The 22,888-nt window shown below is 39.3% G+C and overlaps 1 protein-coding gene across 2 annotated transcripts in view; it reads right to left on the bottom strand.

Annotated features, from left to right (window-relative positions):
- The window catches only part of IL33 (interleukin 33), a 52,722-nt gene extending 31,712 nt beyond the window's left edge, over positions 1 to 21,010 (bottom strand). Inside the window, exons 1-2 of one of the 2 annotated variants that reach the window (XM_058565770.1) lie at positions 20,896 to 21,010; positions 10,405 to 10,458 (exon numbers count right to left, since the gene is read on the bottom strand). The gene's annotated coding sequence lies outside the window, so the exon portion shown is untranslated. The remainder of the gene's footprint in view (positions 1 to 10,404; positions 10,459 to 20,895) is intronic. The other variant, XM_058565771.1, reaches the window with a different exon arrangement.
- Between the last annotated feature and the right edge of the window lie 1,878 nt (positions 21,011 to 22,888).

Raw genomic sequence — 22,888 nt, 5'->3', positions numbered from 1 at the left:
AACGAAAAATTTTGGAACTAATAAATTCAAGTTAGAAGAAAATTAACCTTTTTGGGTGTAATAAGCCCCCAAATGAAAGAACACAAAGGAAAAGGCATACAATTTCCGCTTTAAAAAGAAAATATAAACTGCTTAAATAGCATTTCTTTTTTATTTTTACTTTTATGTTTTTTATTTTATTTGATTGTAGTGAGAATACTTAACAAGAGATCTACTCCTAAAGTGTACAATACATTGCTGTTGACTATAGATATGTTTTACACAGATATTTAGATTTTTTAAAAATTATTTTATTGAAGTCACATTGGTTTATAACATTTAAATAGCATTTCTTAAACAACTGTCACTGATAGAGCCAGCAGACTAAGAAGTTGGAGTGGTTGAGATTTGAATCTTTGCTAGGAACTCCAAGAGAAGTAACGAGTAAAACATTCTTACAATTGCAAAAGGTGTCAGATGTCTTAGTTTTGCTGGGGAAAATTGTGATCACCATCAATTTATGTGGTGTTCAGAGTGAAGGGGAATTAGATATAGACTTTGCTCCAATTAAAAGCGAAGCACCCAGCCAAGTTTGTGGGTGGACACCTCTTGGTTCTGGGAATAGCAATGAGAATGGCAAAAGAGGGTTACATAAGAGAGTGGAGACTGGCAGGGACCATTTCCCTCAAATGGCAATGAACGTAGCCCTAAAGAAAATAGGTGCAAGGTTTTATTGTCATCCCACTAATAATTTGTTGTTTGAAAATGATGGAAACTTTGAAGAGAAGATGGCTTCACAAAGAGGATTGGAGATGTACTAAATGAAGTCATTTGGAATGCATCTTCCCTCTTGGTTCTTTTTCCTTCGTGGGACTTGACTCTGGGTTTTAATCTCTGGTCTGAAATTTACTGATTGTGTCATCTTGGCTTGGTACAATCTTCCCAACTTTCACTTGTTTAATTTTATAAATGGAGAAGATAATATTCATCTTACAGAGTTGCTGCAAGGATTAAGTGAGATAATGCACGAAAATATCTCACATTTAGTACCTGTTCAGGGATTAGTAACAGTCACCTTTAATGACAGCTTCTGACCTGCTTTACCTTCATAAGCATCACAACACCTCTCAAGGGAAGGGTGTTTTGTTGTTGTTGTTACTGTTTTTGCATTTTACACTAGAGAAAAAAATTCAGGCTTAGGAAAGTTAAGTAAGATCCAAAATGACACAGCTAGTCAATGACGGATGATGGATTTGAGGCTTGTCTGACTCTAAAAATCTGTGTTTTTCACTATTATGCCATATTGCATTCTTCACTTAACAACAAAAACCTTCACAGCCATAGCATGATCTACCAACAGTAACAAGGGCAGCATGTGAGCATGTGCCGGGAGTCTGCTACACAGAGGAAGGGCCCCAAACACCTTACCCTCCATTACCACCGCCCACAATGGACTTTGCCTGCGCTCTAAAGCTGTATCCCCTTAAAAGTTCCTTTTGCATGCAGATGTCAGCACCAGAGAACCCAGAGGGAAACTGTGAAGAGATCTACCATGATTTTCTGAAATCCTGGAACAAAGCATCATTTTTTTTTGCCAGAATTATAGTTTCCTTCTGCTGTTCAAGGAGATTATTTTTGGTCTTAATGTTTCTAAACGTATCTGCTGCAAACTGAAATATAAAGGAGAATTCTGACTGTCACTCTTGATTCCCACTGTGTTTGCCAAAATTTCAACTTGATTTTGGCACAATCATACTCAACTCTCCAAAAAAGACCTCAGGCTGTCAGATTTACTGGCATAAATATTCTCTGATATAAATATTTTCTTCCCCCAATGCTGCCTCCTCTGCAGTACTTCCCTGCAATGATTTAATTGTGCACACAGATCTCCAAAAAAGACGTCATGCTGTCAGATATACCAGCATAAATATTCCTTGGTGTCTATTTTTTTCTTCCCTTAATGTTGTAGCCCCCCACCCCCAACCCCTGCAGTATTTCCCTATAATGATTTAATTATTCCGTGAAGCAGAACTTTTTATAACTGAAGTTCAGGCACATTCCTTGAAGTCAGTTGCAAGCTCTGTTTCTTTAATCCTCTACAGACCCTGGCCGGGGTGGCAGCTCCCATTTCTCAATCTCTTCCCTTAATTTCAGCCCTATTTCAACCCCTAAGTGAAAGTTCCCTCAGAACTCTTCCCTCTATAAATGGGAAGGGGAAAGAGGTACATTCTGGCTGTAGAAATTGTAAGTTAAATTTCCCAGTGACGGGAAAGAGAAAAATATCTAGGTCAATACATTGCTGAGAAAATGAATTATGCAACCACCAAAGACTGGTAGGAAATTCCAGATCTTTTCAGAGAAGAATGGAGAAAATGTGAAATCTGAGCTGCAGACAGTGGTGCCTGTGCCAAGAATTCTTAACTGTTTAAGGACACTACCCATCTGTGTGATTCAGCTTCAGCACCCCCAACTTTGAAAATAGAGGATTCCGAAGTTTTCTGAACACAGAGCTGTGCCTTTTCAGGGATGAAATTAAAAGAGGAGCATCAAGTATTCAAAAGACAAATGTCAGAGCAATGGGTAGGGATGTTGCGAAGAGCACAGGACCACGGTGTGTAGAGGGATGATTCAAGCTGCAGAAGCACAGTGCTGAGGAGAGACTGAGAGTCCGGAAGATCCAGCCACACCTAGTCCTAGACACTTCACTCTCAAGTCTCCAAAGAACTTCTGGAATCGACTTGTGTGCAGCCACAATACTTTTGGATTTTATGCCATTTTCATTATTAAATAGTCTGCAGGCATATGTTCACGTGTGGAAAGATAAGGCAGAGAAAAGTGAGAGGAGAAAAATATTGCCACGAGGCTGATGGGAAGAAATAAAGAGAATAAAACAGTCTTTAAAGGAAAGTCTCCAAATGAAGAATAGTAGCAAAGCTGATGAGCTTTTGAATTGACCCATTTAGGATGTCAATTCCTTATTTTTTCACACGTGGTTTATTTTTGAGCAGATGATTCTGAGGGGATGGCACCTCTCAGTCCTTCTATTTGTCCCCCTTTTCTTGAAAACCACTTATTAACAATTGTGAGTAGGTTTACCTTCAATGAGCATTAGAAGTACGAAGCAGAATTACTCACTTGCTCTATGAAGTTTTGTGGTGGAGGAGGGGAACATTTACCATAAAGACTATTACAATGTATTTTAGCAATTTATTAATAATTTTCCAAGTCACCCAAAGGAAATCAAAATGGAATTGTAAGTTGGTAGCAACTATTATCATCAACTATTACTGCTATTGGCAACAATAATAACAAATCAGTCTAATCTTTTATGTTATAGAAATAAAAAACAGTTCTCCGTGGTTCCCAAGATCTTACTTTACAAAACCTGACAAAAAATCTACCAGAATATTGGTTTCATTCTTACCTTGTGACCTTGTTTTGATTTCTCCCCTGAAAAGCTGCAGCTCTGCGTTCAGAGAGCTTGCAGACTCTATTTATTACCCAAAGTTTGGCAGAGAATCAAATTGCCAGAAGAGGGAGATCTGAGTGGGTGAGATTTCGGCAGGTTTTTAATCTCATGTAAAGAGCCAGTAGAGTTACAATCCTTTCAACATCTAAGATTCTCTGCTTTCTGTCTTATCCCTGTCTCCATCTTAAAATTAATCAAGCAATTATGGATTTTATGTTCTGTGTTTTTTCTTTTTTTTTTAGTGCCACAGGCAGCATGTGTTTATTGCGTCCATTCTGTGCACCAGGCTCTGTGCTAAACACTTTTCATGGTTTATTTTTTTTTTAATTTTCTTTATTGATGTCATAATAGTTTATAACATTATGAGATTCCAGTTGTACATTATTATTTGTCAGTCACCATATAAATGCACCCCTTCACCCCTTGTGCCCATCTCCCAACTCCCTTCCCCTGGTAACCACCAAACTGTTCTCTCTGTCCGTGTATTAATTTATATTCCATATATTTGAGAGGTCATACAGTGTTTGTCTTTCTCTGTCTGGCTTATTTCATTTAACATAATACCCTCCAGGTCCATCCATGTTGTTGCAAATAGGGTGATTTTTTCTATTTTATGGTTGAGTATATTCCATTGTATAAATATACCATATCTTTATCCAATCATCTGTTGGTGGACACTTGGGTTGCTTCCAATTTTTGGCTCTATTGAATAATGCTGCACTAAACATAGCGGGGCATAAGCCTCTTTGGATTGTTGATTTCACGTTCTTTGGATAAATGCCCAGAAGTAGGATAGATGGATCATAAGGTATTTCTATTTTTAATTTTTTGAGGAATCTCCATACTGTTTTCCGTAGAGGCTGCATCAGTTTGCATTCCCACCAGCAGTGAATGAGGGTTCCTTTTTCTCTACATTCTCTCCAGCATTTGTTATTTTGTCCTGGTGATTATAGCCATTCTCATGGGTGTAAGGTGACATCTTAGCGCAGTTTTGATTTGCATTTCCCTGATGATTAGCGATGATGAACATCTTTTCATAAGCCTGTTGGCCATCTGTATATCTTCCTTGGAAAACGTCTGCTCACATCCTTTGCTCATTTTTTGATCCGGTTGTTTGTTTTTTCGTTGTTCAGTTGTGCGAGTTCTCTATATATTATGGAGATTAACCCCTTGTCTGATATATGGTTTGCAAATATTTTCTCCCATCTGGTGGGTTGTCTTTTCATTTTGATCCCAGTTTCTTTGCTTTGTAGAAGCTCTTTAGTCTGATGAAGTCCTACTTGTTTATTTTTTCTTTTGTTTCCCTTGACCGAGTAGACATGGAATTTGAGAAGATCCCTTCATGACCAATGACAAATAGTGTACTGCCTATGTTTTCTTCCAGGAGTTTTATAGTTTCAGGTCTCACCTTCAGGTCTTTGATCTATTTTGAGTTAATTTTTGTGAATAGCGAAAGAAGATGGTCTACTTTCATTCTTTTGCAAGTGGCTGTCCAGTTTTCCCAGCACCACTTATTGAAGAGACTTTCCTTTCTGCATTGTATGTTCTTTCCTCCTTTGTCGAAGATTAACTGCCTGTAGATGTGAGGTTTTATTTCTGGGGTTTCAATTCTGTTCCATTGATCTGTGTGTCTGTTTTCGTACCAGTACCATGCTGTTTTGATTACTATTGCTTTGTAGTATGTCTTGAAGTCAGGGATTGTGAGGCCTCCAGCTTTGTTCTTTTTTCTCAGGATTGCTTTAGCTATTTGGGGTCTTTTGTTCCCCATACGAATTTTAGTATTCTTTGCTCTATTTCCATGAAGAATGTCCTTGGGATTCTGATTTGGATTGCATTGAATCTGTAGATTGCTTTAGGTAGTATGGACATTTTAACTATGTTTAATCTTCCAATCCATGTGCATGGGATATCTTTCCATTTCTTTATGTCATCATCTATTTCTTTCAATAATGTCTTATAGTTTTCATTGTATAGGTCTTTCACTTCCTTGGTTAAATTTATTCCTAGATATTTTATTCTTTTTGTTGTGATTGTAAATGGGATTGTATTCTTGAGCTCTCTTTCTGCTAGTTCATCCTTAGAGTATAGAAATGTAACTGATTTTTGCAAGTTGATTTTGTACCCTGCAACTTGGCTGTAGTTGTTGATTATTTCTAATAGTTTTCTGATGGATTCTTTAGGGTTTTCTATATATAAAATCATGTCATCTACAAACAGCAAGAGTTTCACTAGTTCATTGCCTATTTGGATTCCTTTTATTCCTTTTTCTTGCCTAATTGCTCTGGCCAGAACTTCCAACACTATGTTGAGTAACAGCGTCAAGAGTGGGCACCCTTGCCTTGTTGCTGTTCTCAGAGGGATGGCTTTCAGTTTTTACCCATTGAGTATGATGTTGGCTGTGGGTTTGTCATATATGGCCTTTATCATGTTGAGGCACTTTCATTCGATACCCATTTTGTTGAGAGTTTTTATCATAAATGGATGTTGGATCTTGTCATATGCTCTCTCTATATCTGTTGAGATGATCATGCAGTTTTTATTCCTCATTTTGTTAATGTGGTATATCACATTTATTGATTTGTGGATGTTGAACCATCCCTGTGTCCCTGGTATAAATCCCACTTGATCATGGTGTTTGATCTTTCTAATGTATTGCTATATTCAGTTTGCCAATATTTTGTTGAGGACTTTTGTATCTATGTTCATCAGTGATATTGGCCTGTAATTTTCCTTCTTTGTATTGTCCTTGTCTGGCTTTGGTATCACGGTGATGTTGGCCTCATAGAATGTGCTAGAAAGTGTTCCATCTTCCTCTATTTTTTGGAATGGTTTGAGAAGGATAGGTATTAAATCTTCTTTGAATGTTTGGTAAAATTTTCCAGAGAAGCCCTCTGGTTCTGGACTTTTAGTTTTTGGGAGGTTTTTGATTATTGTTTCAAACTCTTTACTTGTGATTGGTCTATTCATGTTCTCTATTTCTTCTTGATTCCGTTTTGGGAGGTTGTATGAGTCTAAGAATTTATCCTTTTCTTTTAGATTGTCCAATTTGTTGGCATATTGTTTTTCATAGGATTCTCTTATAATCCTTTGTATTTCTGTGGTATCTGTTGTAATTTCTCCTCTTTCATTTCTAATTTTATTTATTTGAGCCTTCTCTCTTTTTTCTTGGTGAATCTGGCTAAGGGTTTGTAAATTTTATTTATCTTCTCAAAGAACTAGCTCTTTGTTTCATTGATCCTTTCTACTGTTTTTTTTTGGGGGGGGTTTCAATTTCATTTATTTCTGCTCTAATTTTTATTATTTCGCTCCTTCTGCTGACTTTGGGCTTTGTTCTTCTTTTTCTAATTCTGTTAGATGTAGTTTAAGTTGCTTATTTGGGATTTTTCTTGTTTGTTGATGTGGGCCTGTATTGCTATGAATTTCTCTCTCAGGACTGCTTTTGCTGCATCCCATATGAGTTGGCATGGTGTATTTTCATTTTCATTTGTCACCAGATATTCTTGATTTCTCCTTTAATTTCGTCAACGATCCACTGGTTATTCAGTAGCATGTTGTTTAGTCTCCACATCTTTGTCACTTTCCCAGCTTTTTTATTGTAGTTGCTTTCTAGTTTTGCAGCATTATGGTCAGAAAAGATGCTTGTTATGATTTCAATATTCTTAAATTTATAGAAGTTTGCCTTGTTTCCCAACATATGGTCTACCCTTGAGAATAGAAGAATGTGTAATCTGTTCTTTTTGGATAGAGTGCTCTATATACATCTATTAAGTCCATCTGGTCTAGTTTTTCATTTAAGTCCACTGTTTCCTTATTGACTTTCTGTCTAGATGATTTATCCATTGATGTAAGTGGGGTGTTAAGGTCTTCTACTATTATTGTGTTGTTGTTGATATCTCCTTTTAAGTTTGTTAATAGTTGGTTTATGTACTTTGGTGCTCCTGTGTTGGGTGCATATATATTTATAAGTGGTATGTCTTCTTGGTGGAGTGTCTCTTTTATCATTATATATTGCCCCTCTTTGTCTCTCATTACTTTTTTTATCTTGAAGTCTACTTTGTCTGATATAAATATGGCAACACCTGCTTTCTTTTGTTTGCCATTAGCTTGGAGTATTGTCTTCCATCCCTTCACTCTGAGCCTATGTTTGTCTTTAGAAATGAGATGTGTTTCCTGGAGGCAGAAAATTGTTGGGTCTTGTTTTTTAATCCATCCAGCCACTCTGTGTCTTTTGATTGGGGAATTCAATCCATTTACATTTAGAGTGAATATTGATATATGAGGGCTTAATGCTGCCATTTTATCTCTTGTTTCTCAGTTGTTATGTATTTCCCTTGTTTCTCGTCCCATGTATTTTGGACTGCTAATTCAGTTTGGTGGCTCTCTATGACGGTTTTCTCAGTTTTCTCTTTATTTATCGTGTGTGTCTTTGTTCTATTTTTTTGTTTAGTGCTTACTGTGCGGTTTGTATAAAAGATCTCATAGATGAGATAGTCCATTCTCTGATAGCCTCTTGTTCCCTTAGTCTAAGCAGGTTTCATCCCTTTCCTCTTTCCCTTCTAAGTTGTTGTTATCACCACTTATTCTGTTATGTGTTGTGAATTTGTGTTTAAAGTGAAATGATAATATTTATTTTTGATGTTTTCTTCTCCTTTGTCTTTAGAGTTATAATTAAGTGTTTGCTAATCTCTTCTGATAGAGATTTGCAATTTCTGATTTTTTCTAGCTATTTGTCTGCTTGCTCAAGGCTTTGTAAACCCTTTCTTTCTCTTTTTTCAGGTATGAGGGCTTTCTTGATCAAATCTTGTGGTAGGGGTCTTGTGGCAATGAACTCCCTCAGCTTTTGTTTATCTGGGAAAGTTTTTATTTCTCCATCATATCTGAAGGATATTTTCACTGGATATAGTATTCTTGGCTGAAAGTTTTTGTCTTTCAAAATTTTTAATATATCATTCCACTCCTAGCCTGTAAAGTTTCTGCTGAAAAATCCGCTGAAAGCCTGATAGGACTTCCTTTATAGGTTATTCTCTTCTGCCTTGCTCGCCCTTAATGTTTTTTCTTTATCATTGACTTTTGCCAGCTTTACTAATATATGCCTTGGAGAAGGTCTTTTTACATTGATGTAATTAGGAGTCCTATTGGCTTCTTTTACATGTAATTCCAGCTCCGTCTCCAGGTTTGGGAAGTTCTCAGTTGTTATTTCTTTGAACAAGCTCTCTTCTCCTTTTCCCCTCTCTTGTCCCTCTGGAATATCTGTAATCCTTATGTTGCATTTCCTAATTGAGTCAGGTATTTCTTGGAGAATTCCCTCATTTCTTTTTAGTCTAAGTTCTCTCTCCTCCTCCATTTGAAGCATTTCTGTGTTCCTATCCTCCAGATTGCTAATTCTATCCTGCATATTATCAGCCCTGTTGTTTAAGGACTCCAGATTTTTCTTTATCTCATCCACTGTGTTTTTCATCTCTAACAATTCTCATTGGTTTTTCTTTATAGTTTCAATCTCTTTTGTGAAGAATTCCTTCTGTTCAGTAATTTGGTTCCAATTTCATTGAACTGTCTTTCAGAATTCTCTTGTAGCTCATTGAGTTTTCTTATGATGGCTGTCTCCAATTCTTTGTCACTTAGATAGTAGAGTTCTGTGCCTTCAGGATTGATTTATGGGTGTTTGTCTTTTTCCTTCTGGTCTGGAGTATGAATATATTTCTTTATACCGTTTGATGGAGTGGATTTGTGTCAGTGCATAGCGATAGTTTCTGGACTCAGGTTCCACCTGCTGCCACTTGGGGCAGGGGCAGCAGGAGCTGTGTAATTTGAGCCCACTGCCATGATCCCTGTCAGCTGTGCCTGTACAAGCCTGGGTCACTCCTTGGGATTACAGTGGCCCTGTGGGGTCTCCCACTGAATGGGAAAGTAGTCACCTGGGGGGCTTAGGGCTACTGCTGCTGAGACAGCTTCTCCCCTTTGGGACCATGGCACTACTATGGGTGTTCACGGCAGCCAGGAGCTTGTTCCCCTGAGTGGCATCTCAGTTGCCCTCTGCTCCTAGGTAGCACCAGCCTTTGTGCTTGGTGGGTGGGGCTTCCCCACTGGGTCCAAGCCTGTGCTGCTCTCTGTGGGCTGTGTGGCCCTGAGGGCTCCCCCACTAGATGGGGAAGTGATCACACGAGGCCTCAGGGCTGCCATCACCTGTTTCCACAGTTGTGCTGAGGCACGCTCCCACCCTCAGGGCCACAGCAGTGCTATGATCGCTCCAGCAAGGAAAGTAGTCACACACGTGCGCTGGGCTGCCTGGGGTCCAGAGGGTGCTCACCTATCTCCACCACCTCCTCAGGAGGGCGGCAGGTAGTCCCATCCATCTTCAGATATACAGCTGCTCAGGTCTCTCAGGCATCCTGGTGTGCTGTGTGGGTATCCTCCACTGATCAATGATTGTCCTTTTAGTTGTAGATTGAAGGGGGAGAGACACAGAGAACAGCTCACTCTGCCATGTTGCTGACGTCACTCTCACGTTCTGTGTTTTTTTACTTCCAACTCACATCAGAATTATCTCAAATGTAACCCGCACCCCATCTTCAACTCACAACCCTTCCTCTGCCCCCACATATTACAACTTGGCTTCCTTCAGAGTTGAACTTCACAATTTCACCTTCAGTGCTGTTTATATTGAAATTCTTTTGCCATTTATACTTTCACTTTTGGCCATTGCCTTCTTCATTTACAACCTTCACTGAGAGGTCAAAACTCTTTTATATATAGGGTCACCCACTATTGTATATCTGTTATATGCAGCTCATTTGCAAATAAAAGCTCTCAGGTACTCTATGCATCTCAACATACCTGACCTGCCTCTCTGCTCCCCATTGTTCATCTTTCCTTCCATATACCCCACAGGTCTTACAGAAGATATCTCTTTTTGTTGCAAAAGCAAATCCTGCGCTGTAGATCCCAGCTCTTCTTACCTCATGAGAAATGTTGTTTCTACATGCTCTCTCTCTCTTCCTCTCTTTTGGCATCTGTAACATAACCAGAGCAGGAAATAAAGGGATGAAGGGGATGCTTTTTAAAACTCAGGCTGTTTCTGCATCTTAAGATCATACATCAGAAGGAAGATGGCTGTTGTATTTAGAAGGATATTGTGATGGGACTGTTTGTTACATACATACAGGACTAGCAAGCTCCTACAACTGACATGGTCACCACTCAGTCTCACATGCCCCTACTTAATTGCCTCTGGTTGGGAGTGAAGGAATTTACCTCAGGAGGTAATCAATGACTTTAATCTCCTGCCTACATGTTCCTTGAGGCATACTTTACCTTGAAATGCAAGGACACATCTCATTCAACCATCCCCATGCCCTAATCTTTGAGGCTAACCAGACCACCTAATATTTTCTCTTTTGACATTTCTATGTAATAGTAAAATAGCTAAAAATCATATATAACAGCTCCGGACAGACACTTCCATGCAGCAGCTTTTTACTGCCCATGGGTCCTATCCCCATGCAGCTCTTTACTGCCCGTGGGTCCTGTTCCCATGCTAAACACAAAATAAAGGTGCGTGAACAAATAAGTGGCTCGTGTCTGAAAATTCTTTTTCAACTCGCAACCCAGCGGCCGCACTTCACAACCATCCAACTCACAAGTTTAGAAAGGTGAACTTGAAACAAAGGGGCAGAAAAAATGTTCTGTGAAATTAAATAACAGGAATCTTTTAGTTTTCCTTTTGGCATACTGAGGAATAGAACGTTAGGGTTCTGGAATCCAGGGGAAAGTGAAGATTAGATTGTAACTGGTGGCTGACAGGGCTTGGAAAAGATATGACTGTGATAAAGTCTGCTTTGGAAAAAACAATCAAGGAACTGAGAAATACTGAGATCTGTTATCCAGTTTAAAGCTGTTTCCTGTTCTGTGTAGTAATGCCCTTTCATCATCCCTAAACCTGAGCAGTTATCTGCTACAAGCCATAGTGTTGTGTTTGTGGGGAATGAAGGAAGAGGGCTGTGTCCACTCTCGGGACAAAGCAATAAAGAAAGAAGGGAAGCAGGCAGGAGGCCGAGATGACCACTGCTGATTGGTAATTGAGCTATGTGCAGTAAATGGGAGGGAGAGTGACAAGCAACAACCAAGATAATGTCAGCATGCTCTACCCTGGGAATTCTTGCAAGTACTGAGATTACAAGGGATAAATAATGTGGCTTTATGATGTATATTGAACTCTTCATTATTACAAAATTTCCCTCTTTATTAAAGAAGTATCTCTTATAAGCAGTATATAATTGGTTTTCATTTTGTTTCATTTTTAACCAGTTTGACTATCATTTGTCTTTGAACTGGAATGTTTAGTGTATTTACATTTATTGTAATTACTGACATATTTGCATTTATTTATATCTTGCTTTATTTTTCTCTATTTTGTTCACCTGGTTTATGCCTCATTTTCTTTCCTTTGAATTAATTTTTAAAATTATTAAATCTCCCCCTAGCAGCCATACTATAACTTTTGTCTCCTCAGTAGAGTAAGACTGCAAAAAACAACAAACAAACAAAACTACCAAAACTTCAGCTCTGCTTTTAAAAGGCTTCCTGATTTTTTTTTTTTTTTTTGGCCTCTGCCTCAGGCAGCTGCATAAATTGGCAAATGTTTTGAAGAGAAAACTCTTTGTATGTCAGGCTTAGTTGTCCAGCCCTCTTTTTTCACTGAGTTCTTGGCCCTTCATGCCTCTAATTTTTTCTCTCCAGCCCCACAAGACAGCCAAATGCTTTGCTGATTTCTCTATCTCCTGGCAGCAGCCTTCTGCCTAGAAAAAATCAAGATTCCCTGCCTCCTGCTGCACTCAGAGAACTGGAAAATACCACTGGAGGAAAAGCAGCTGTAACTGTCAACTCATCTCTCCTTGGAATCTTGGTTCCTCATCCTGAATGCTTCAGCAGCCTCCTCCCACCTTTAAAACTTCTTTTGGTTATTCTCAGTGGTGACACTGGACTGCCACAAGCTACTAATTCCATCAGAAGTAAAAGTCTCTAGCTATTTGAGTTGAACACAAATGAAAGCCTGGCTCCAGAAGCCAGGAGGATTACACATCAGTTGGGCTTTCTTCAAGTGGCCATAGAATTTGATAAATAATTGGCAAGCAATAGGACATATTGGAGCATATGAAGAAATAATTTGGTGTAAAACTAATTCGGCCTGAGCTTGTTTTTCCAAAAAGGCCTGTGGCCTTTGAACATGCATTGTATATCTGCTTTAAGCAATTAACATGTCCCAAAGAAAAAAAATGCTCTTAAGATAAGGATGCAACTTCCCCTACACTGGCATTTCCTTAAGGATAAGCATTTCTCCCTAGGCTAAGATTTGATTGCTGCACTCATCCTGTGACCACCCAACTTGAGACAACAGACCTGCTACCTGCCACGCCCATGGAGACAGCAGACCTGCTACCTGCTGTGTCCATCAATCGCTGTGCTGACAGGGCAATCTGACAAGGTGACCTCATGACTATTGTAAAAGGGACATTGCAATCATATGTGATATATGCTCTTTGATAGTATATAACCACTCTGTACATCCCACTTCTTTGGTGCAGGGAAGGAAGGCCCTGGGCTATATGGTCCTCAAATTTGGCTCATAATAAACTCACTCTAATTTTGATTTATAGATAGATTATGGATTATTTGCATTGAAAAATTTATTATCCAAACCATAAAACTTTTGAGAATGAAAAGAATGTTATTAACAATTAGGCTGGAATAAAAGGTGAACACTGAGATATGGTTACCCCAGGTTTTATGACTTTTATATAGTACTTCCTCTTTTCCTGTTCCTTCTCAAATACCCAAATCTGCCCTACCAACTCTCTCCTTTCAGGGTAGATGCAAGGTATACAAGTGACTGTCTGAAATTTTGCAGACCCACAGATACATACTAGATGTGGTAATGTTATTTTGTTCCTAAAAAGAGAAAGAAAGCTAAAACTGAGGGTTTGCTACTAACAGACTTTTAAAAAATGAAATTGTAAAGGGTATACTTCAGACAGAGGAAGTTGACCCCAAATGTAGGTCTCAGATTCAATGGAATTGAAGAGGAAAGAGTATTATAAATATGGAGGTAATCCTAAACAAATATTAACTGCAAATGATGATAATAATATCTTGCAATGTTAAGAAAGAATAAAACATAGGAAAGGCAAGACAGAGAGAAAAGACAAAATATAGTAAATTTAACCCAATTTCATTATTATTAATTAAATGCTCCAAAGAACTAATTATTAGACCTGAAAAGAAACGATCCGTCTATATGCTGTTTTAAAGAGACATATACAAAATCTATAAATTGAAATTAAAGAGTAGAAAAATATATGCTGGCAAACTCAAATCAATAGAAAGCTGACATTGCTTCGTTCATGTTATGCTTTATGGTAAAAAGTATACCTGAAGATAAAGAAGGTTACTGAATAATGATAAAACATTCAATTCACTGGGAAGAAATATATCTAAACTAACAAACACCTATCAACACAGTCTAAAGTACATAAAACAAAAATGAACAGAATTACAGGGGGAAATATACGTATCATTCTAGTGAGACATCGAATACACATATCTTAGCAATTATCGTTAAGCAGAAAAAACATAAAATGGATATATAAATTGCACTTCATCTAAGAGTGAAGAATACGTACTCTTTTCAAGCACACATAGAACATTACAAAATTAAACATATTCTTGTCCAAAAAGAAAGTTGCAGAACTATTTCAACTGATGTCACTGAACAAGGCAGAGTAGAGAATTCCAAGGTTCCATCCTTCCACAAAAGCATCTAATAAGCTAGCAAAAACTGATAGAATCAAATTTCACATAACCCTGCAATCTAGTAAAACCTTACAATAACCATGGAAAGCTTAATGAAGAAAGAAGCTAATGCATTACAGTAAGAGAGTACTGTGGCATTTTAAATTGCCCATTTGCCATCTCTCATCCCTCAAATCAATGGTAGCCATGAAGATGGCAGCCTGCACTCCTGGTGTAGATGCTAATGCCAGAGGGAGCAAATGGACCTTTTTCTTAAAGAATTGTGGTCATGTGATTTGACCTGTCTAGGGGCTCCCTAAAGGACTGGTGCAAGTGCTTGTCTTTGTTTTATCTGATTTGAAGCATTCCCAGGGCTGCGATGGCTTTCTGGCAGTGTTTGCTGAAAGCATTTAAAGGCAAAAGTATTGGCTGCAGCAGCTTGTGGCAAGGGATAAAACAGTCAGAATAAGCAATAGACAGATCAAAAGTCCTGGGAAAGAAGAGGCTGAGAAAGGAGAAACATGGAAGAGTAAGGGCTTTTAAAAGTTCCCATGTATACTGGGGAATCAAGAAGGCAACGCTTATACCCAAGGCTGGACACATGTTCAGAATAGGCTGAGAAGGCCCTACACTTTCACGTCTGGCTGATGGAACTGTAAAGGAGAAGAGTTTTTGTATACTATTGAAAATAAGTTGGTATTAATTAAAACTTGATTATTATAAAGTTGAGATTTTATTGTAATCCCCAGGGAAACTACTAAGAAGAAAACAAAAACACATAAAAAGAAATAAGAGGGGAATGACTATGGTACACTAGAAAAAAAATCAATTAATCAAAAAAGAAGGCAGTAATGGAGGAAATGAGGAACAAAAATGATACAAGACATATAGAAAACAAACAGCAGAATGGCAGAACTAAGTCCTTCCTTATGAGTAGTTACTTTATGTAAATGGATTAAATTTTCCAACACAAAGGCAGAGATTGGCAGAATGGATAGAAAATATGATCCAACTATATGCTGTCTACAGGAGACTCACTTTAGATCCAAAGACAGAAATAGATTGAAAGTAAAAAGATGGTAAAAGTTATTCCATGTGAATAATAACCAAAAGAGAGCTAGTGTGGCTATGCTAATATCAGACAAAATAGACAATAAGACAAAAATTGTTACAAGAGACAAAGGACATTATATATTGATTAAAAGGTCAATCCATCAAGAATATTAACAGTTATAAATATATACACACCATACAACAGAGCCCCAAAATATATGAAGCTAAAACTGACAGAATTGAAGAGAGACATAGACAATTCAACAATAATAGTTGGAGACTTCAATACCTCATTTTCAATAATGGGTATAACAATCAAACAGAAGATCAATAAGGTCTTGAACAACACTATAAACCAACTAGACCAAACAGACATCTGTAGAACATTTCACCCAACAACAGCAGAATAAATATATTTTTCTCAAGTTACATGGAACATTCTCCAGGAGAGACACATACTAGGCCACAAAACAAGTCTTAATGTATTTAAAAACAATGAAATCATCCAAAGTTTCTTCTCTGAGCACAGTGGAATAAAACTAGATTATAACAGATCAAAAACTAGAGCAGTAACAGAAGGAAAACTAGGAAATTCACAAATATGGGGAAATTAAACAACATACTCTTAAGTAACTAATGAATCAAAGAAGAAATTATAAGTGAAATTGGAAATGAATAAAAATGAAAATGCAACATATCAAAACTTATGGGATGCAGCGAAAACCATGTTCAGAGAAAGATTTATAACTATATATGCCGACATGAAAAGGGAAGAAAGATTCCAAACAAATAATCTAACTTTAAACCTTAAGGAACTAGAAAAAGAAGGGCAAACTAAAGTCAAAGCTAGCAGAAGGAAGAAAATAATGAGGATCAGAACTGAGATAAATGAAATAGAGAATAGGAAAACCATATAGAGAATCACTGGAACCAAAAGTTGATTCTTTGAAAGGATCAACAAAATTGGCAAAACTTTAGCTTGACTGACAAAGACAAAAAAGAGAGAAGACTCAAATTACTAAAACCAGAAGCGAAAGTGGGTATATTACTGTAGACCTTATAGAAGTAAAGAGGATTACAAGACAATGCTATGAATGATTATATATCAACAAATTAAGTAACCTAGATGAGGAGGGGCAGTTCAAGATGGTGGCATAGGAAGATCCTGTGCTCACTTCATCCCACAGACACACTAAAACTATAACTACATATAGAACAACTCTCTCCAAAATGACCTGAAGACTAGTAGAATGGCTCTTCCACAGCTAAGGATAAAATGAAAAAGACAGGGCCGGCCCTGTGGCTTGGTGGTTAAGTGTGCGCGCTGCGATGCTGGTGGCCCGGGTTCAGATCCCGGGTGCGCATCGAGGCACCACTTCTCCGTTCATCCTGGGGCCGGGTCCCACATACAGCAACTGGAAGGATGTGCAGCTGCGACATACAACTATCCACTGGGGCTTTGGGGGGAAAAATAAAATAAATAAAATCTTTAAAAAAAAAAATGAAAAAGACAGGTAGAAGGGGCAGAGATGTGGTTTTGTCAGGACCCACACCCCCAGTGCAGTAAGCCATAAGGCAGCCCAGCCTTTGGGACATGAACCAGAAAGAGGAGCCCCTATAATGTTAGTCTTCAAAAAACAATGGGCTTATGTCCAGGAGAGCCAAAGGGCTGTAGAAAACTGAGACTCTGCTCTTAAAAGGCTCACACACAGACTCACTTCAAGTCCCAGCACAGTGGCAGCAGTTTGAAAAGCACCTGGGCCATAGGTGAAGGAGATCCATTGACTAATCTCAGGGCACGTGTCAGAAGGGCAGGAGTCTGTTGGAACTTTCTCTGGGAATGGAAGCACTGGTGTGTACCACTTTTTTTCACTCTCCTACCTTGCTAGCCAAGTGCTGGCCAGCACCACTTTTGGCATTCTCCATCTACCTTGCTAGCACCATTTGCTCTGCCCCAGAATTTCCCTGTGGCCCATTGCACTTCCACCATGGCAGGCAGCCGGGAGTTCCTCCAAAGCAGCCCCTGCCCAGCCACACCTGGTGGGTGAGAATTTCCTAGCTCAGTACTCCTCTACCATGGCTCCCACCCCACCAGAACTGAAGGGTGTGTGCACTCCACACAGGTGATATCACTTGAGTGCCTGGCACTGGTGGCCAGGGGGGCTTGTGTTTCAGGGTCCCATGGGACTGAAACAATTGGAGACATAGTTCTTGGCAGGCTACCACCCCCAGGGCATTACACAGACAACAGACTGAAACACATTCCTAGTCCTCCAGTGACCACTCCTTCAAGACTGGGAGAGATGGTTGTTTCACCTAATACATAGAAACAAACATAGAAAGTTAAGCAAAATGAGAAAATAGAGGAATATGTTCCAAATGAAAAAGCAAGATGAAACACCAGGAAAAAAGCCACTAATGAAACAGAGATAAGCAATCTACCTGATAAAGAGTTCAAAGTAATAGTCATAAAGATGTTCACCAATCTCAGGAAAAGAATGGATGAACATGTAGAGAACTTCAACAAAGAGATCAAAAATATAAGAAGTTACCCACAGAGCTGAAGAATACACTGAACTGAAAAATATACTAGAGGAGTTCAACAGCAGACCAGATGAAGCAGAAGAAAGGATCGGTGACGTGGAAGACAACGCATGGAACTCACCCAAATAGAGCAGCAAAAAGAAAAAAGAATTTAAACAGTGATTATAGCTTAAGAGATCTATGGGACAACATCAAGTGGAACAACATTTACATTACAGGGATCCCTGAAAGAGAAGAGAGAGATAAAAGGGACAGAAAACTTATTTGAATGAATAATGGCTGAAAACTTCCCTAACCTGGGGAAGGAAACAGACATCCAGATCCAAGAAGTCAGAGAGTTCCAAATAAGATGAACCCAAAGAGATCCACACCAAGACCATTATAATCAAAATGTCAAAATTTAAAGATAAAGAGTGACTTTTAAAAGCAGCAAGAGAGATACAACATGTTATGTACAAGGGAACTCCCATAAAACTATCAGCAGATTTCTCAGCAGAAATCTTGCAGGCCAGGAGAGAGTGACATGATATATTCAAAGTGTCAAAAGCAAAAAATTTCCAACCGAGAATGCTCTACCTAGCAAGCTTATCAATCAGAATCAAAGGAGGAATAAAGAGTTTTTCAGATAAGCAAAAACTAAGGAAGTTCAACAATACTAAATTAGCCTTACAAGAAATATTAAAGGGACTTCTTTAAGCTGAAAAGAAAAGGTACTAGTTAGTAACAAGAAAACACAAGAAAGTAAAAATCTCACTGTTAAAGGTAAATATACAGTAAAGATAGTGAACTAATCAATTATAAAGCTAATATGAAGGTTAAAAGATAAAAGTAGTAAAAATAACTATAACTACAAAAATTAGTAAAGGGATACACAAAATAAAAAGATATAAAATGTGACATCAAAAACATAAAACATGGGAGGTGGGAGTAAAAATGTAGAGTCCTAGAATGTGTTAAAACTTAACTTGATATCAACTTAAAATAGACCAGAATGTATATAGGCTGATATATGTGACCCTCATGGTAGCCAAAAAAGCAAAAACCTACAGTAGAATGAGATGAGAATGGAATGAGAATGGAATCTAAACACAACACAAAAGAGTCATCAAACCACAAGGAAAAAGAATAAGAAAAGAAGAAAGGAACAGATAGGAACTACAAAACAGCCAGAAAAAAAAAAATAACAAAATGGCAATAGGTACATACCTATCTATAATTACATTAAATGTAAATGGACTAAATATTCCAATCAAAAGACATACAGTGGGGGCCGGCCCGGTGGCGCAAGCGGTTAAGTGCGCGCGCTCCGCTGCGGCGGCCCGGGGTTCGCTGGTTCGGATCCCGGGCGTGCACCGACACACTGCTTGGCAAGCCATGCTGTGGCGGCATCCCATATAAAGTGGAGGAAGATGGGCACGGATGTTAGCCCAGGGCCGTCTTCCTCAGCAAAAAAAGAGGAGGATTGGCGGATGTTAGCACAGGGCTGATCTCCTCACAAAAAAAAAAAAAAAAAAAAAAAAAAAGACATACAGTGGCTGAACAAATAAAAATAAAAGACCTTATTATATGTTCCCTCAAGACACTTACTTCAGATATAAGGGCACACAAAGACTGAAAGTGAAGGGGTGGAAAAAGATGTCTCATGAAAATGGAAACCAAAAGAAAGCTGGAGTAGCTATACTTACATCAGACAAAATAGACTTAAAACAAAGAATGTAATAAAAGACAAAGATGGGCATTACATAATGATAAAGGGGTTAATCCAACAAGAAGATATAGCATTTGTAAATATATATGCACCCAATGTAGGAGCACCAAAATATATAAAGAAAACATTAACAGACCTAAAGGGAGAAACCAACAGCAATACAACAATAATAGGGGTCTTCTGTATACCCAACTTACATCAATGGATAGATCATTCTGACAGAGACTCAATAAGGAAACATTGGCCTTAAATGACACATTAGACCACATGGACTTAACATATATATATATATACACATATACACATATATATATATATAGAACATTTCATCTAAAAGCAACAGAATACACATTTTTCTCAAGTGCACATGGAACATTCTCTAGGATAGATCATCTCTTAGGCCGCAAAACAAGTCTCAATAAATTTAAGATTGAAACCATATCAAGTATCTGCTCAGATCACAATGGTATGACACTGGAAATGAATCACAAAAAGAAAACTGGAAAAATCACAAATATGTGGGGATTAAACAGCATGTTACTAAACAACCAGTGGGTCAATGAAGAAATCAAAGTGGAAATCAAGAAATATCTTAAGTGATAAGAAAATGGAAATACAATATTCCAAAATCTATAGGATGCAGCAGAAGCAGTTATAAGAGGGAAATTCATAGTGATACAGGCCTACCTCAAGAAATAAGAAAAATCTCAAATAAACAATCTAACATTACAGCTAAAGGAAACTAGCAAAAGAAGAGCAAACAAACCCAAAGTTAGTAGAAGGAAGGAAATAATAAAGATCAGAGTGAAAATAAATGAATTAGAGACTAAAAAGACAATAGGGGGGGCGGAGTCAAGATGGCGGCATAAGCAGACTCAGAACTCACCTCCTCCCGTGGACACAGCCAATTTACAACTACTCATGGAAAAATTACCCCTGAGACAGAACTGAAAACTGGATAAGAGGAACTCCTGCAACAACTGACAATCCTAACTGAGGTAGAAGAGGCAGATACTCCCTTCTGGAGAGGTAAAACGCTGCCTTCACAAGCCGCCAGCTTCACGGCCGCTGGGAGCAGCACACAGGTGTGCAGCCTCCCTGGAGTCACGGGGGGGGGCCTGAGCCAGGGAGCGCCCCCGCTGTGGGCATTTTGTGGACCCAGCACAATCGAGACCAGCGGCATAATATCTGACTTTGCCTGCTACTAAAGCATTGGGGAGTACCCCCAGAAAACCCGGTTCACAAAGAAACTAAAACCGGCTCTTAAAGGGCCCGCGCGCAAACTCACCCGTTTCAGAAAGCATCCTAAAATCACCACAAAGAAAGGTGCACAGTGCTTTGGTGACAAGAGACTCACCTAATAGGCCCTGAGTGCATCTCTGTGAGGGGTGAGACCTCTCAAGGGACTGGGACATTGGCAGCGGCCATTGTTGTGGCCTGGTGTGGGCATGCTGACACAGACGCCATAGGAATTCTCCCTGAGGCCTGCTAGCCCAGGTCTGCCCCACCCGCTAGAGCACCGATTTAATCCAGCTCAGCCAGGGCAGGCAGCCCACACTAGAGACTGGCCCCACCCAACAACAAGCCCTCAGGCAACTTGTGGGCCTGCATAGATTGGTGACTGGATTCTCTGCAGCCTGGCAACTGAGCTGACTTGAGCAGGGCAGGGTGTGCACAAGGAGCGGGTGGAGAGTGTGGGGCAGTGGCGGAGTGTGTGGGGCTCCCGCCGTGGAGAGACTGGGTCCGCTTGGGGAGGTCGGGGCGCGCACACGGGGCAGGACTGTGTCGACTGTGTGTGTGGACCTGTGGGCGGCAGGGCTTGTCAGCTGCAGAAGACTTGTGCTTCTCAAAGACCCACATAGGAGGTTTGCCCCACCTTCCAAAGCCTGAAACAATTGGGTGCTCCTGCGCCTGAGGCCAGCCCCCCCCAGCTGCAATCCTCAGAGAGCTGACAAGAGATCTAATAGGCTAGAGGCTTACAGCAATTGTAAGGCCCTGAGCCTAACAACCTGTCACGCTGGGGGCATACTCACTTAAAAGAAATACTGCAACACAAATGTGGTATTAGAACTTGCAGCCAACTGTGCTGGGGCTCCCCACACCTGATAAAGAGACTGAAGGGCCCACAACAACTACAAGCAGTTGAGCATTACAACAGCTGGCCAGGAGCATAACTCAGCCTCCCTGGGCGCCTATAGGGAGAGCAAACAGGCCACAACAGAAGGACACACGTAGCCCGAATAGGGGTCACCCCTGGAACATTGAGAACTGAGGGAAGCACGCTGGAAGCCTCCTAAGTCATCACTTACATAAGGTCACCTATCCAAGAGCAGGAGACGTAGCTGACCTACCTAATATGTAGACACAAGCACAGGGAAAGAGGCAAAATGAGGAGGCAAAAGAATACATTCCAAGTAAGGGAACAGGACAAAACCCCAGAAAAGGAACTAAGTGAAACAGAAATGAGCAACCTACCCAACAGAGAGTTCAAATTAAGAGTGTTAAGGATACTCACTGATCTGGGGAGAAGAATAGATGAACTCAGTGAGAATGTCAACAAAGAAATGGAAGATATAAAAAAGAACCAATCAGAAATGAAGAATACAATACTGGAAATGAAAAATTCATTAGAGGGACTCAAAAGCAGAGTAGAGGATACAGAAGAACGGATCTGTGAGCTGGACGAAAGACTAGAAGAAATTACCCAAGCTGAACAGGTAAAAGAGAAAAGAATTAAAAAGAGTGAAGACAGTCTAAGGGACCTCTGGGACAACATCAAGCGCACTAACATCTGTGTTATAGGTGTCCTGGAAGGAGAAGAGCGAGACAAGGGGGCAGAGAATCTATTTCAAGACATAATAGATGAAAACTTCCCTAACCTAAGGAAGGAAACAGACATCCAGGTACAGGAAGCACAGAGAGCCCCAAACAAGATAAACCCAAAGAGGCCCACACCAAGACACATCATAATCAAAATGTCCAGAATTAAAGGTAAAGAGAGAATCCTAAAAGCCGCAAGAGAATGTCAAGTTACATACAAAGGAAACCCCATATGGCTATCAGCTGACTTCTCAGCAGAAACCTTACAGGCTAGAAGAGAATGGCACGATATATTTAAAGTGCTAAGAGGAAAAAAGCCAAGAATACTTTACCCAGCAAGGTTATCATTCAAAATGGAAGGAGAGATCAAAATTTTCCCAGACAAGCAAAAATTAAAGGAGTTTGTCACCAAGAAACCAGTGCTACAAGAAATGTTAAAGGGACTGATTTAAGGGGAAAAGAGAAGACCAAAAATAGGAAAAATTATCTATTTCCATGATTAGAACGTAATGGACACAAATGCACAAAAA

This window comes from Diceros bicornis, chromosome 22, assembly GCF_020826845.1.
Source record: "Diceros bicornis minor isolate mBicDic1 chromosome 22, mDicBic1.mat.cur, whole genome shotgun sequence".
Lineage (NCBI taxonomy): Eukaryota > Metazoa > Chordata > Mammalia > Perissodactyla > Rhinocerotidae > Diceros > Diceros bicornis.
This window is presented reverse-complemented; position numbering and strand designations above follow the sequence as displayed.